At 39.5% G+C, this 17,836-nt stretch overlaps 1 protein-coding gene across 4 annotated transcripts in view; it reads left to right on the top strand.

Moving 5' to 3' along the window:
- GHR (growth hormone receptor) overlaps positions 1–17,836 on the top strand; it is a 316,411-nt gene that overhangs the window by 26,676 nt on the left and 271,899 nt on the right. For all 4 annotated transcript variants that reach the window (XM_075184043.1, XM_075184050.1, XM_075184056.1 and 1 more), the window contains exon 2: positions 15,856–15,936. The gene's annotated coding sequence lies outside the window, so the exon portion shown is untranslated. The remainder of the gene's footprint in view (positions 1–15,855; positions 15,937–17,836) is intronic.

Raw genomic sequence — 17,836 nt, 5'->3', positions numbered from 1 at the left:
GCGACTTTTTGTCATTTACGACTCACTACTCCTGGGTGATGGGAGGGGAAAGGGGTGTTCTAACATATGTACAGTACGTATTCCAAGAGTTGCTTATGGATTCAGATTGAGACATAGTCGCAGATACAGCTGAAAAAGAGATTTAATTCGTTGGTGGTCGGGGACTGGTGTAAGTAGCGGATGATAATGCCGAACAACCAAACTAGTTGAACCTCTTTGTGTACGCATGCCGGGAATTTGTTCCTGCTGTATTAGCTACGTTATTCAAGATTAAATTATGCTTCATAATAATCGCGGTTCTAACATATAAAGGTTATTGTACATGTTCACAAGTTGGTCGTAAGTGTCTGAGGAGTTTGTGTGTGTGAGGGGATGTGCCTGAGGGGGTGTGCCTGAGGGGTGTGTCTGTTGTCAAGCGATTGCATCCGCTGCTCATTCAAACCTGGACGCACCTCCAACTCTGAATATGGCCTATATATGCATAAACTTGCGTGTAACTTTTTCAATCACAAATTCCGCTAACACTTGCTTTCCACTCTCAATCAGGCCCATTATCTCTACTCCTGCATTTCAGAACCAAAAATTCCAGCATTAGTTTTTGTTTCATAAGTAAAATGCTTTCAGAGGCGAAGACTCCTCAACAAAACTTAAAAGCACTAAAAAGCAAAATTGAGTATTTCTAAATAATGTCACCTTTTATTACATACAGTAGAAAAAAAAATAGATTTTGCAAAAAAACTTGATGTAATAAAAAAGTAGATTTTGCAAAAAAAACTCGATGTAATAAAAAAGTAATTGAGCATCACAGTATAACAAGTCTACTATAACAAGTTATATTCTATTGTTCTAAGCAGCACACTAAATGGAGATGAGGAACGATCACCAGACGACACCTGACAAGTAGATTTTCACTGGGAGTGTGCCAGTGTAATACATTAAACAGTAATTATGATCTAATCACACTAATAAAACTAGAATACAATTTATTACTAATTTTTAAATGAAAGTAAATCATTCATTGCAGTATAATTAGGTGTTTTATAATAATTTGTACGATAGCTGTCTTTGTGAAAGAAGACGTCCAAGTCACTGGTGGGGAGGGAGGGGGTATTACACCTAATATATGCTGTCTGGTGCAGGGTTAGCCCACAGCTTTCTCTTCCATATTGGCTCACAAGTAAATGTGATAATCATTTACTGTAATATCTTGGCAACACTACAAAAATGTACATAAAGGTAATAAAAAACGTTCATAGCGGATATTTTTCAGATACTGCCAAAAGAGAAAGTACATTCTCTAAGAAAGAGGCAGCGTTATTATATCCTAACGCTAAACATATCTTGTTCTCAAAATGTGGCTTTTATTGGTCAGTAAAGCTGGGTACACACTACAGAAATTTCGACCAATTTTTTATGCCGAGCGATTTTACATGCGACCGATGGTCCGATCGCTCGGTCCATGGACTGCATACACACTAGCCTTGTTTAGGACGATAAAGGGAAGAGCGGACGTCCCTTTAGCGACTTTTTACAGCCATATTGTCGGGAGCAATGACTGTAATTTCGTACTCACTGTTGTGGATCGGTCGTAAGTTTATACACACTACACAACGGAAACGAGATTGGAACGAAAATATTAAACGGTACGACCAACCAAATGAGGCGACAATCGTCCACTTGGGCAGGGAACGAAAATATTAAACGGTACGACCAACCAAATGAGGCGACAATCGTCCACTTGGGCAGATTTTCGACCATTGTGTCACTGCACACACTGACCCGACTTTTGAACGAGCGGTCATATGTCGGCTGTTTGAGCCGATGATTGGACGAAAACAGTGTAGTGTGTACCCAGCTTAAAGCAGAAGTATTCACTTGTCTGAGAGATTATTTCTTTAGCAAGGATTTGTTTTTCACAATGATTTGACCATTGAGTGACACCATTCTACCTTTGTTTAACTTCTACCCTCGTTAATAAACAGCGATACGGGGAGACGGAAATAAGGTTTTTGATGCACAAGTTTTACACTTATAATTGCATTATATTTTAACTGTAAGGGTTTATGTATTTTCTGCCTAGACTGTTTCAAAGAAAAATAATATTTTTGCTCTATGTTTGTCTGTTATTCATATAGTCTCTATTTTATGTGTTTTATTAAATAATGCAAACCAGGTTGGTTCTGTTTTTATTAAACTACTGTAGCAAATCAGATTAGTAGGTTTTCAGATTCATCTGATTCACCGTATAGACATCATGTAAACATCATGTAGACGGCCTTACAGGGGCGCTGTAAAAATCTGCCAGTGCCATAGAGCCAGATCCGCTACCATATTGTGTGTGTGATTGATTTATGTACTGGAAAATACAACGTACTAAGGATAATCACACATGCTCAAACACTTCATATAGTGGGGCTCATTTTTGGATGTATGTCAATATTTTTTTTTTCAAAAGATACACATTTCTGTACTAGCCACGTGCACCAAAAATACGTATGCATATGTCCATATATGTAGTATTTTGCTTATCGTTCCCCTCCAACTGGGATTGGCAAGAGCGGGGAAGTGGAAGCCAGGTACAATAAGGGCGTGGTCAGGTAACTGCGACAATTAGAGGTGGACGCACCTTTGGAGCACTGCTGCACTGATACATAGTTATAATGGCGATGTCTGTCAGCTTTATCTAGTCACTTCTGATTGGCTACTTGTGTTTTGACCCCACCAGATGATAGTACTTCAATCATTAGCGTCTCGGCTATATTATATCAAGCACAGCTGTCTATCTCATACTTGCCAACTCACCCGGAATGTCCGGGAGACTCCCGAAATTCGGGTCGGTCTCACGGACTCCCGGGAGAGCAGGCAAGTCTTCCGCATCCTGCAACTGCCTAGCCTAAATGACGCAATTTGCGGTGAATCACGTCATTTTTGCCCTGCCCCTGCACCAAAAAGGCATTTTCGTCGCAGGGCGTATCCCCCACCCCCCCGCCCTCTAGTCACGCCCCTCTCCTGGACTACACTTGCCGAAAGGATGTTAAGTATGATTTATCTGTATTACTTATTTGACATTTCCATTTGGACTAATGCAGGAAACAGGTTCCCATTTGATTTGTATAGGGGAAAAAAACAGATGTCTGTATTCAATTTGTGTTTGGATTTTATTACATTTTATTCTGAAAATGCCACTTTAGCATTTATTGCTAACAGTCTATCTTCTCTCTTGTGTATATGTCACTTCATATCATTATTATATTGTGTACAAGTCAAGTAATGAGACTTTAACGTTTACTACTAACACGGAGGAGGTGCATCTCTGTGCTATCTCTACACCAGTGTGGGGTGTAAGTGATGTCATTAGTTTACAGTCAACTAATTACTCATGGATAATGGCTCCACCCACAAAATGGTTCCCTCCACTCTGAGGTGGTAACGATAAGGGATAAAGTAGTCTGTCACAACCATTGGGGGAGGTTGCTCACAAGGTATGTTAACAGATGAAAATATACCAGATTTTTATTTTATTTTATTTTTTTATCAACTTGGTCTTCGCTGAAATAATTTTCTACTCTCTCTGAACTTCTGGGAGACGCCTGAATTTCGGGGCGTGCACCCCCATTCCTGGGAGGCTAGGTCGTTCTCCTGGATCCCGCCTCTTGTAAAGAGGACAAGACCACACATCATGTTGTCCTGCCCCCCCCTCTGTGCGTCATTGCAGTGCAGAGAACAGGGTCCTGCTGACACAGATCGCATGATTCCACCCACTCCCATAACATTTGCCCTTTCAACTTCCCTTCCTGCAAGTATGACTCATTGCAATATAAATTGTTTAACGATGGCTTTGTATGTTGTGTAGTAATATTTACACATATGCATTTAACATGCTATTATTCATTGTGTGTATGAATCCACCAGTCCACACAGTAAGGTCATTCACTAACCACAGAATCTGTTCCTACTTGTCCCCTAATCGCATTTCATGGTGTTACAGTCTATGAAAACAGTCCTGTAAAAGGATAATGCTCCTAGATTTACAGATTGGTGAAAACAGGACTCTTCTATTGTTACACTCGTTAGCTGTTGTGGAACCACAGGTCCCAGCATGCCACAGCTGGACTAGGCACCACAAACTGCTGACATCTGAAATATAACTTTAAAGCATTATATAGTAACATAGTAACATAGTTGATGAGGTTGAAAAAAGACACCAGTCCATCAAGTTCAACCTATTTTGGATCTCCTGCGATCCTGCACTTATATTTGAAATTAATCCAGAGTAGGCAACCGCCCATCTGTTTCAATTTTGAAAATCCCCCCAGACTCAATATTGCAATCCAATTTTTACCCTATATCCACTACTACCCTTTATTTTAAATTAACGGTCGTATCCCTGGATACACCTTTCCGCTAAAAATTTGTCTAACCCTTTCTTAAACATATCTATTGAATCTGCCATCACAACCTTCCCTGGCAATGAATTCCATATCTTGACTGCTCTTACTGTAAAGAACCCCTTCCTTTGCTGGTTGTGAAATTTCCTCTCCTCTAATCTTAGGGGATGACCACGTGTCCTGTGTATGGTCCTTGGGGTAAAAAGTTCCCATGAAAGCTCTCTATATTGACCCCTAATGTATTTGTACATAGTAATCATATCTCCCCTTAGACGCCTCTTTTCTAAAGTAAACATGCCTAAACTGGCTAACCTTTCCTCATAACTTAATGAATCCATACCCTTTATCAATTTTGTCGCCCTTCTCTGAACCCTTTCTAGTTCCAAATTATCTTTTTTATAGAGTGGTGCCCAGAACTGTACTGCATATTCAAGCTTAGGCAATTAAAGTAAGCGTCAATCAGGACATACCCCATACTTGCCTACTTTCAGTAGGCGACATCTGGGAGGGGGCGGGACACCTTGAATCACGTCATTTTGGCGCCGCCCCCACGAGTAAAGTGACGTTTTGCCGCGGGGGGCGGGGCCAAAATGACGGTGAATCGCATAATTTTGGCAAGGGAATTGCGGGATGCGGGAGAAATGCCAGCTCTCCCGGGAGTCTGACCCGAATTTCGAGAGAATTGGCAAGTATGACATACCCTTTAATTTAATCTTTTGCTGATGAGGATCATGATATCGCTACAAAGAAATGTGTTTAACTTGCAGCCTCCAATCCACGAATGCACATTACCCTGCATCACAGCCATAGAGATTGTTTTTAAATTGATGACAATGTGACAGAATGAATTGATGTGGTCTTAGATTATCACCACTATTCTTAATTAATTTAGTTTGTGGCACTGACGGTAAATATCTTTGTTTGGTGTTGCTTAGTATTTCATATTTCAATGAAACTCTAAACCACAGTATATAATTTGGTATCTTCACAAAGACGCAAGGAGTAATTTAGCCTGCTCAATTTAACTTTAGTTCAGAATAGAGGTTTATTCTATTCGAAAATTATATGTGGGATAATGTACTCCATGCTGTAAATATAAAGGATATCAGAAATCACTATAACTATGTAAAGGACCAAGGCTGAAGGCCAAGTGCTTTTTTACAAGTCACATGAATGATAAAATAAATAGTATTCATATTAATGTAAAGTAGTGTGCTATAATACACAACTTCTTTTTTTTTACTAATAACCACCAAACTGATGATATCTGAATTCACTAATTGCTCAGATATTATATTATTGTTCAGAGCTTATACTTACTGTGACTGGATTAGTGTATGATGGCAGAAATATTTCACCTGGGTTCCTAACCTACCGTATATACCCGTGTATAAGCCGAGTTTTTCAGCACATTTTTGTATGCTGAAAAAGGCCCCCTCGGCTTATACACGGGTGAACTTACCTGGTGTCCCGTTCCTCAGTTGTTAAGTTCCGCAGTGGAACGCATGTGCGTTCCACAGACAGGAAGTTCGGCATTTGGAACGCAAACTTGCGTTCCAAATGCCGAACTTCCTGTTGGTGGAACGCACATGCGTTCCACTGCGGGGGAAGGAAAAGGCTGTAGGCAGAACTCTTTAAACCCGGCTGTGGAGCTTTGACGACAAGCGGTAAGGAAGCTGCTCTTAGATTGTGCTTAGAAATGTTGAAATGACAAATTAGATCCTACTTGTGACACGCTAATCTGATCACTAGCCTCATCACATCACATCTCATAACAGAACTCGTCAGCCTTTTGGAGGGGGGATCCTACACAGGAAACACTACAGAGAGTGTATGGGATTTCTTTTGCTGATGCTAAACAGTTGAGTGCAAAATATTTTCTAATAGTGGCTGCAAACGTGTGAGAGTGACCCTGGAACTCAAGTCCTGACAACTGACAACCCCACCAAACTGCAAGTAATAGATTTGCAAATTTCACAACTTACACACTTAATAATTTATTTGTATTTTATGTGTATACATATTCTTATTTTCCACAACAATGTACATAGGGGGTGAAAGCATACATCAAAATGACAAAATAGCATTAAACTGAAAAACACACATGATATAAAAATGCATATACAGATGTAAATTAAAAACATAATAATGAATAAATCTAAAAAAATTACCAGTAGCTGCTGCTGCATTTCCCACCCTAGGCTTATACTCGAGTCAATAAGTTTTACCAGTTTTTTGTGGTAAAATTAGGTACCTCGGCTTATATTCGGGTCGACTTATACTCGAGTATGTACGGTACTTGTTTTAAAACTCCAGGAAAATGTTATTGTCTGTGAGTTGCTGAAGGACTCTAGGCCTGTTAAAAAGCTTGGAATGGGCCCTGGGGTTTATGGATGAGAGAGAGGGCGGGCTCCATCTGTGAGGCCATTTAAATGGGTCTTCCAACTTACCAGTGATGGTGAGTGGTGCTAATAAAAGGCTATAGGGCAGCTCAGTCAGTCTCTCTCTGCCTGGGGACAGGGGCTGCAGAGTCTCTGTGAGAGAAAGACTGATATATGCCTGTAAGTTACTGTACTGAAACTTCTTTTTGTTTTGTATTAAGAGTAGATTCAAATAATAAAAAATATACGTGCGGTGACTCCGTAACCACTGTGAGACACCTCGCGCAGATATTACAGCAAAAAGTAACGCAGATTTTTCTCTGCACCTCTATGGGGTACAAGCAAAAATCAGTGTTACTTTTTGCCGTAATATCGGTAAAAAAGCGCATCTGTGATGTTCATAGGAACATCGTGGACAATTGAGTCTGCCAATTAGTTTGTTGGGAGTGGCCAGTGTCACTGGAGTCTGGCAAGTGTTGATTTTGGAGTTTTCTTTGGTTTTCTTACTGAACAAAACTGTCTAAGGCCAGCTGCACGAAAGCTTTGGACTTTTGTGAAAACTCTCGGCTGCTATAAACACCATTAACCCCAGGAGATGATACCGGGCCCCCCTACCCAGTCACCATACATTATTATTGTGCCAAATCTACTGCCATTCTGTAGATGCATACATTGCTAACTTTTACTAGATCCCGGGTGGGAGGTCCAAAGGACAAGTGTGGGCGATGGTGACTCGTGTCTTTTTGGCCCCATCCCCTCTGTAAAAAGACACTTTAGCGTCACTGCATCACGGGGACAAAATGATGTGATTCGCCATACCCGCTCCCTTCCGTCCTCACAGGTGCAAATACTTGGTAAGTATGATTTATAGCACAGAGGAGGTCAGTGTTGGCCATAATTTATGTATATCCATTTAGTAGCAGTTTAGGCTTTATTAAGCTCTTCTTCTGGATCATGTTTGTTGAGTGCATTACAATGAGTCAATTACAATCATAAAATTAGTAATATAGTGTCTCCTCTATTTATTAACTTCAAGATATATGGGGTACTATACCTCCTAGTACTGTATGTTATAAGAATATATTAGAGCACTCCAGGGAGGTCACCTGACATAGAAATGCAAGGCTACATTTCATGTGCTTCTATATAGAATAAGGGAATCTAAGGTGACTTCTAATATCAGTAATCATTTACAGAAAGCACGGCTGATAAATATATTTAAACTTAATATTTCATATTTTGAGTTAAATGTAAATAAGGGTTCCCAAGCTGTGGTACAGTAGATACCCGGGTTATACGTAACTCAAAAAAGCACTGTATTTGGAAAATATATATGGGGTAATATACTCCATAATGTACATTTTAAGGACATTGAAGGTTCTGACTAGTTCTGTAGCCATATAAAGACCATAGGCTGGAGTGCGAGTGTTTTTATATAGATCAAGAAATCTAAGGTGACTTTTAATTAGAGATGTTCACTGACCCCATGTTTTGGTTGTGGATCTGTGTTCACTTCATGTCTTGTTTTTGATTTTGGCAAAACCGCCCTCACGTGTTTTGGTTTTGGTTTTGGTTTTAGATCTGTATTTAAAACAAAAAAAATGCCCAAACATGCTAAAATCACATAATTTGGATTTGTTTTTGTTCCTACATAATTATTAACCTCGATAACACTCATTTCCAGTAATTTCCAGTAAATTTTTGTCAAGTGACAAGAACACTGCTACCCCTGTTTCTGTGTGAGCAAAGGTGTTGGAGACTGGAGAGTGACAAGAACACTACTACAACATGTTGTTGTGTGAGCAATGTAGCTGGATCTGCTGGGGAGGAAGGTACTTATGGAATTCAAAACCTGCGAGATCCGACGACACAACAATGATGTTTTGCCTTGATTCAGAGCTGAAGAAGTTGGAAAGTACTGAGCTGGCTCGGCTCAGTACTCGGATTGCCAATGTTCAGGGGGGTTTGGTTTTTGGAAAACCAAGCGTGAGCATCTCTACTTTTAATATTCATATAAATTTAAAGAAGTATTCCCTATAATACACACAATGTCCTAATAAACACAGAAGTGCTGACATCAGATCTCACCGTTAATAAGCAAAAATATCGGGGTAAATGTATGATGCTCCGATTTTTTTCAACTTGCCGGAAATCGGCGACTTTGCATTGAAAATTTAAAGCAGCGATGGCTTGCAAAGGCAAGTTTTGCCTTTACAAGCCATCGCCGCTTTAAATTTTCAATGCAAAGTCGCCGATTTCCGGCGAGTTGAAAGAATCGGAGCATCATACATTTACCCCTACAACTCACCGTTGATAAGAAAAGACATCAAAACTCACCGTTGATAAGCAGTGACATCAGAACTCACAGTTGATAAGCAGTGACATCAGAACTCACCGTTGGTAAGCAGTGACATCAGAACTCACAGTTGATAAGCAGTGACATCAGAGCTCACAGTTGGTAAGCAGTGACATCAGAACTCACCGTTGATAAGCAGTGACATCAGAACTCACAGTTGATAAGCAGTGACATCAGAACTCACCGTTGGTAAGCAGTGACATCAGAACTCACAGTTGATAAGCAGTGACATCAGAGCTCACAGTTGGTAAGCAGTGACATCAGAACTCACAGTTGGTAAGCAGTGACATCAGAACTCACCGTTGGTAAGCAGTGACATTAGAACTCACCGTTGGTAAGCAGTGACATCAGAACTCACAGTTGATAAGCAGTGACATCAGAACTCACCGTTGATAAGCAGTGACATCAGAACTCACCGTTGGTAAGCAGTGACATCAGAACTCACCGTTGGTAAGCAGTGACATCAGAACTCACCGTTGGTAAGCAGTGACATCAGAACTTACCGTTGGTAAGCAGTGACATCAGAACTCACCGTTGGTAAGCAGTGACATCAGAACTCACCGTTGATAAGCAGTGACATCACATCTCACCGTTGATAAGCAGTGACATCACATCTCACCGTTGATAAGCAGTGACATCAGAACTCACCGTTGATAAGCAGTGACATCAGAACTCACCGTTGGTAAGCAGTGACATCAGAGCTCACAGTTGATAAGCAGTGACATCAGAACTCACCGTTGATAAGCAGTGACATCAGAACTCACCGTTGGTAAGCAGTGACATCAGAGCTCACAGTTGATAAGCAGTGACATCAGAACTCACAGTTGGTAAGCAGTGACATCAGAACTCACCATTGATAAGCAGTGACAGCAGAAAGCAGAACAGAGTTTATGCAGATAATTATTTACAGGAGATTTTACATGTATTCATTTGCTTGTATACTATATAAAGATCATTTCTGCTTCATTTTAAAATAAAAAAAACCTGTTTTACTTGCAATCTGTTTTCATCACTTGCAACATAACATATATTATTCCCAGCACTGTAATACAGTAATTGTCTCTCACCCTGTGTCTCATACCTACAAATATTCCATTTAATCTTGATTTGATAGGAATATAGGATACTGTTATCTTGACTCATCGACAATGGAAAGGCTTCCTATATAACCGTTATCAACCTCTTCACTACTCATTAGTTTGATGATTGATGTTGCAGCCGCTAATGACATATTTTCTATGCAGCCAACTTCTCTGCTATTATTGAACAGAGTAAGTGTCACCGTGGGGCAGTGAACTACCAGAGTATCACGTAAACAATGTCCTTCTTTATGAAAAAGAACACGCAGGCAACTTTATATTATAAATATAATAGAGTAAATATATTGCCCTACCAGTGTTATCAGACATCCCTTCCTGCATGTATTGGTTTATATTTAAAGGTTCAGTTTTTATATAGTTTAACACAGTGTTGAAAACATGTTACTGTTCAGTGCTACTATTTTTTTGTTTTTGAGACTGAACGTTCCTCTCTCCAGCTAGTCGAACTGTAAAGGTGCCATGCATTGGATAGTCATCATCATCAGCTATTTATACAGGGCTAATAATTCTGCAGCGCTGTACAGAGAACTCGTTCACACCAGTCCCTGGCCCAGTCTAAATTAACCTACTAGTAAGTTTTTGGAGTGTGGAAGGAAACTGGAGCACCCAGAGGAAACCCACGCAAACACAGGGAGAACATGCAAACTCTACACAGATAAGGCCGTGGTCGGGAATCGAACTCATGACCCCAGTGCTGACCAGAATATAGCACTTGTTGCCATCACGGTCCACTATAAATGCAGTGTAGTTTTCACAGAGATCAGTGATGGCCATTGTCCATGAATTATAGTGGTCCTCCCGGATGAGTCCTCCCAGGTGCTCGGGAAAGAATACAATCCTCCTGATAGAGTGCTTACCTTCCTCCAAAGCGGGGGGAGATCTGCCGTGGTAATGCAAAATGCACCATTAAGCACAGTGGGCAGTGAAGTGATTATACAATTTATATCCCTTTTCTAATGTGGACTCTACTATTGAAAATCTGCTGTTCAGTGCAATCCAGAATTTATTGATTTTCCTAATAAAATTAAGTTTTAAGATTTATAAAGATTTGAAATTTTATCATTTTGAATTCTTAGTACTAGTGAATTTCTTGTTATTGGCTGTTTGCTATTGCACCGCTGATGCTGATTTGTGTTTTCTTTTTCTTTGTATGCAATAGAGATTTGAAGATTAAGAGCAAATGCGTTTGTTGCACATAAAACAAATGGATGAATACAGTGGGGCAGGTGGGACGTAAGCAGGGGCGGGCTGGGCCGGGGGGCACGGGCCGCTCTGTCTCACCACTTTTAGGGCTGGCCGGCTGCCCCCCGGATGCTCTACTGCCTGATTATTAACGGCGGCCGCATCGCATGACACGCGATGCGGCCGCGTCAGCGCACAGGCGGCCACATCACATTACACGCGATGCGGCCGCGTCATCAATGACGCGGCCGCATGTCATGTGATGCGGCCGCCTGTGTGCCCCCCCGGGCTGAAATCTGCCAGCCCACGCCTGAACGTAAGTGTCTGTGATGTGTGCTTGGCGTAAAACAGCCTCTTATGCAGCTAATGCCACCTGCACAGATCTTAAGATGTGTAGAGCTCAGCATTTGGGCGCAAATACACTCATTTTACAACCAGTTTTGTTGCGTGTAAATGGCACCCGTTTTGTAGTCAACTCTGCATAAGGCCCTTAGTGATCATGTCTGTGTGTATGACAAGACTGCCAAATTGTAGAAGTATTTTCCTTTTATTCCTTTTATTCGTTATGATTTTTTGGGAACTTGCAGATTTATGTGCTTCCATGTAAGAGATCTTATACCCGATTTCTAGATTACTTCACTTAGAGATGTGTTTCTCCAGTCCACTAATATTCCCCAAAAGTCATGTTTTGAAGATCCCTTAATCGTGAATAGGTGAGTTATATCTTTGTCTGGGTCAGAAATTATCCCTCCTGTCCCCACAGTGGAAAATTATCAAAAAATAACCTGTTGGGGGTACTGGAGCACTGTAGTTCAGAAACGCTGCCTTAGAGAGAAGAGTGTGACATGTTGTTTACTTTAGAATTTAAATTGAATGATTGTCTTTTCTCCTCTAACCCACTAATGTTTATTTATCCTACAAGGCAACACAAATAAAAAGTAATTGTGTATTACATTGACTAGTTTGAAAAAACAAAACAATACAGACAAAAAAATATTGGGCGGATGCATGCTCCGTTCTATATCGCCCATTGTGGTGTTACATTCTACAGTATATTTTTATTAATATTTTGTTGCATATATGGCCTAGTGGTTAGCACTTCTGCCTCACAGCACTGGGGTCATGAGTTCGATTCCTGACCATGGTCTTATCTGTGGGGAGTTTGTATGTTCTCTCTGTGTTTGCGTGGGTTTTCTCCGGGTGCTCCGGTTTCCTCCCACACCCCAAAAACATACTGGTAGGTTAATTGGCTGCTATCTAAGTTGACCGTAGTCTCTCCCTCTCTGTCTGTCTGTGTCTGAGTGTGTGTCTATATTAGGGAATTTAGACTGTAAGCTCCAATGGGGCTGGGACTGATGTGAGTGAGTTCTCTGTACAGCGCTGTGGAATTAGTGGCCCTATATAAATAAATGATGATGATGATATATGCAAACTTCTGTTGACCTATCATAAACAAACATTGATGTAGAGCAGTAAAAAGGATGTGCACAAATACACCTAGTCCGTATTTAGTTTTGAGCGGCCCTGACTTTGCCGAGTCCTCTTTTGGAATCCTGCTGACAACGCTATTTTCACGTGCAAACTGCAGGTGCATTGCCTAAACATTCAGGACCTCATTTAGAGTCGGACGCAAAGTCTGTTTTAGGTGCAAGTTTTCAAGATGCAGACGAATTTGGTGCTTTCTGCACATGCATGATAGTGATTTTTTTTTGGATGTGCCTAAAACTAACTTTACGTCTGACTCTAAATGAGGTCCTCACTTGTTAACATTTTTCATTTACTTATTTTTATTTCCTTGTAATATTTTTTACATTGAAAATAGAAGTATTAAGAACAAAAATGTTAAAACTGTTCAAATATAATTTTTATGTGAATAAGCCCTAATGCAGATTTTAGTTTGGATAATAAGATTACTTAACTAAGAACTGTTTAACTTCAGTGTATCACAACATATCCTAGATATAATATATCTGTATAAATAGCCCCTGGTGTGTTTAAATCTGGCACCACTTATACAGATCAAAACCAGTGATCATATAAAAAAAAAACGTTCTACAGCCAGGCTCATTGGGGTGTACAATGGTACAATTGTTAATGCCTTCAGAAACACAGCAGAGATCTGTCTAGCAATGAAAATCATCACTGAGGTAGTGCAGAGGCATGTAGAAGCCATTCACAAAGCACGAGCATAGCCACACGTGTGCACGTTCAGGTGATAAGGAATAGACTTTGGATTTTATGTGCTCAGCAATACTTTCCTGCAAGCTGGTTGTTTGGTTTAGCAGCTGAACAAGAATACGTACCTGATCAAATGTGAAGATTTCACTTCACTTAACGGTACTAAATCAGCGTAAATGTCTGTGATCACACCGAGACAGCACAGTCATTGTAGTAATGAGTTCTACACAGCGTTATTTGTTTCCACTTCACATATAGGGGCCTATTTGTGAATCCCTAAACCATGTGAAAACTGCTTTTTCTGCATGGTTTAAGTATTTTTGAGCTAAAATGTTAATTTAATAAAAGCCTAACGCTTTAGGAGATGTTGGAGATATTGCAGTCCCCATAAGCTCAGCTTTTCTGAGCTTGACCCCAATGACTTTAGCCATGGAATCCTATGGGTTGATCATCGCAGAAGCGGGATCCTTGGATCCATCTCTGGCAGCGGTGCTGCTATCCCCTGCACTGCTTTCTGCATATGGTAACTAGTAAAGAACACTGAGTTTTCAGTAGAAAAAAGAAATTTCCTAATAAAGTTGTCGGTACAGTGCTTCCTGCATTGTCCAAACATGACTTTATTATTAATATTTCCCCAAAAGGGTCATCTGTCATCATTGTTACTTTACAGGGCTAAAAGCCTATTCTTATTAAATATACATCATAGGCACTATAACTGTACTATTACTGTGGGCAGCACGGTGGCTAAGTGGTTAGCACTTCTGCCTCACAGTGCTGGGGTCATGAGTTCAATTCCCGACTATGGCCTTTTCTGTGTGGAGTTTTTATGTTTTCCCTGTGTTTGCGTGGGTTTCCTCCAGGTGCTCTGGTTTCCTCCCACACGACAAAAACATACTGGTAGGTTAATTGGCTGCTATCAAAATTGACTCTAGTCTCTGTCTCTCTCTGTCTGTGTGTGTGTGTGTGTGTGTGTGTATGTTAGGGAATTTAGACTGTAAGCTACAATGGGGCAGGGACTGATGTGAATGAGTTCTCTGTACAGCGCTGCAGAATAAGTGGCGCTATATAAATAAATGGTGATGATGATGATATTACTGTGCCCATCCATCAACTGTCAGAATCTCAATTTCCATTGTAGTGGTCAGCTGGAAATTCCCTCTGGGTTGGTTTACTAGATCAGACCTGGATATCCAGATGTAAAATATACATGCTGCTAGTGCATACCTTCTGCATACCATGTGAGTGAGTTCTCTTATGATGCGTTATTGAAGGGGTTTCCACCTTCCAATGACTTTAATTTGTTTTATGCATGCCATCCTGCAACTTGTACTAAATTCATTCCTTAATACATCAATATTTTTTCTGTGTTTTTCATACAAAAACTTGATATCATCTAGGCCAGGGAACTTTTTTACCTTTTACCCCAAAATATATTTAGATACGCCGACGTTACCCCCTTGATTTGAAAGGAAGGAAATCATATATTATTAATTATTGGAATTCAAAATTTTATTGAAGCTATTCAAAATTTCTTTGAAAGCTTCAACTTCAAAACTTCAGGTTTTGGAGAAATGATTTTGCTTCATTTTTGATACGCGAGCATCAATATTGGGGCATGTTGATGTCAGAGCAATTTGGATACAGTCTTCAGCGTCCAATCGATTTCTGGTACAACAGCAATTTCACATTTTAAAGGGGTCTACAATCCAACTGACAGCATGTGAATCAGCAGCATTACCCCCAGGAATTTCATTTTTACCCCATTTGGGGTAATTTACCCCTGTTCCCTGACCACTGATCTAGGCAGAGTAGTTTACTAAAAGTTCTTTGTGCAGCGGTAACCTATGTTATGTCCAAAAGTAACGGAAATAGACAGCTCTGCTGGGATGATATAAAAACCTTTAAACGATTTAAACTACGTGACTCATAGTTCTCCTTGTTTTCCCTTTCAGATAAATAATATGCCATGTGCACTGCTCATAGTAAAAGGCCATTTCTAAAACAGTAAGGGGTGTGGGGTGGGATTGCTACAGTGCCTTTATATCTTTTTTGTTGTTGTCCCCCCCCTCCTCATTATTTTTAGGTTGTGTGAGTTACACACACACACACACACAATGTTAAATATTCTGTTTCTAAATGAAATTTAGTTCCGCTCACTGTAGCCTATTGTGTCTGCAAGCGACTGGAAAAAGTTCTTTCACAGATCTCTCATCGCTGCTTCCCAGTCATGTGAAGTATGTGAACTGACTCCTGCAATTCCTGTTTTACAGAACAGCCACTGGCTCTGGGTTGCCCTGAAGGACTCACATAAATGACAACGTCAAGTGCCTGTGAAGCGGAGCCCAGCTACAGTATGTACAGTCACTTTCCTCAAGTCTTGCATTGTATACTTTGTATGCTTTATCAAAGACGCTTAGAAATGTGTTATGTGTCTGTTATGTGTCGGATTAAAAAGGTCTAAAACATACTTGCTCAGTGTAACTACCTCTCGTCTGGGAGAGATTGGAGGTGAGGTAGGAGAAGAGGTGGTGGGCGGGGCTTGGCACAGTTTACGTCATTGATTGGCAGTACCACCATGAGGTCCCGCCCACCTCAGTATATCCTGACCTACCTTGTAGCAGAGTATAGACATAAATTGTCGCATTATGAGACTGTTACTCAAAATAATCAGTATCCACTGTATCTAATTTTCTTATTTATGATGAATAACATAAATATTAAGTATGTCTGATTTTTTTTTTGAGGTGCTACTATCAAATTAAATTAAATACGAAATTTAAAGGTCACAGAATTTTTTTGATGTAGTGCAAAATTATGTCGTCTTATCTAATGGCTGTGAGTCCCATCTTATTAAAAAAAAATAACTTTATTATTTGTAATTAAAATATAAATCTTAAAAAAAGAACAAAAGTTAAATAATGAATATAAAACTACTGAGCATACTTATAATCCCTCTATTATATTTTGTAGTTTGTCTCCTAAATAAGCCAAAATTAAGTTAGGACTTTACTTTTTACTGAGGTGATAGCTGCCATCTAGATCATTTTAAGTGCTGTCTCTATTTTGTTGCAGCAGTAAATAAATATTATACCTTTATTATTTATAATATTTATACAGGTAGATGCATTTGTTATGATCTGCTGCATTTGTATCATAGAACCAGACGAGTTACTTTAGAATGGACATTGTTAGTTGTGGTTTATGCCCCTATTATATAGGTTTGTCTGTTACTGGCTCCATATTCAGGTATATGGGCAGTGACTTGCTATCTACCCAGCATTGCTCCACTTGATCTCGGGGCTAATTGGAGCTAATCAGTTTAATCTAGCAGCATCGGTTTACAATTCATCTTGCTGTAGTACCTGATTCTAGATTGTGGAGTCTTCTAATTGAATGAACTTATTTAGTAGTTTAATTTTACATTTTTTAAAGCCCGCGTTTTGCTGGGGTTGCTTTTTCTAGGAAAGCCGATTTGGAATTGAAGCAGGAGTTTTAAACTACTTCTATCCAATCACTGGTTTGTATGTTACGTTCATCCATTGGCTGATAATCAGTAAAATAGTAACCTTTTCTGATCTAAGTTCGTTTAACAGTTTCATTAGATTTGCAGTTTTCACATGGTTAACTATTTACTTTTCTGGCAGGTATGGTGTCAATTTTGATTTTTAACATTACAATTATATATTTTTTTTAAATTTTTATTATATGGCTTCAGGGATTATAGTGAATCACATATAGTTTTTCGACAGTTAAGCTTCATGTTATCCATGATACGAATAATGTTTCACTCTTAGTCGTTTTGTTTTCCTAAGGAGGCAATCAACGCTCAAGTTAACATTAAATTGTTTACATTAATTTAGTGTAGCAGTAACACTGCCACGTTTTTGAATTCACACTCTTCTATAATAAATGTATCCGTCAGTATCAGCAATTCACACTTTAATATGAATCATTTTACTTTCACGGTGACTTCATCAAATAAGTACACACCCATCACACAATCAGGACAAATGATTTATTATGGTTTTTCACTCACAACGAATCATGTTAAGAAATCACATTTAAGGATTTGGAATAGTTTGGAATAGTCTTATGATTTCTTAAGAACTGCAACAGATCACAACAAACATTTCTCCCTTTATAAATATTATGAATAATCATGGTATAATATTTATTTAGTGTGGCAACAAAATAGACTTAACTTAATTTTGGGATTATAAGCATGCTCAGTAGTTTTAAATTCACTATTTC

The sequence above is a fragment of the Mixophyes fleayi genome, chromosome 1 (genome assembly GCF_038048845.1).
Source record: "Mixophyes fleayi isolate aMixFle1 chromosome 1, aMixFle1.hap1, whole genome shotgun sequence".
Taxonomy (NCBI): Eukaryota; Metazoa; Chordata; class Amphibia; order Anura; family Limnodynastidae; genus Mixophyes; species Mixophyes fleayi.
The sequence above is the reverse complement of the archived record's forward strand: the minus strand, read 5'-3'. Positions and strand labels throughout refer to the sequence as shown.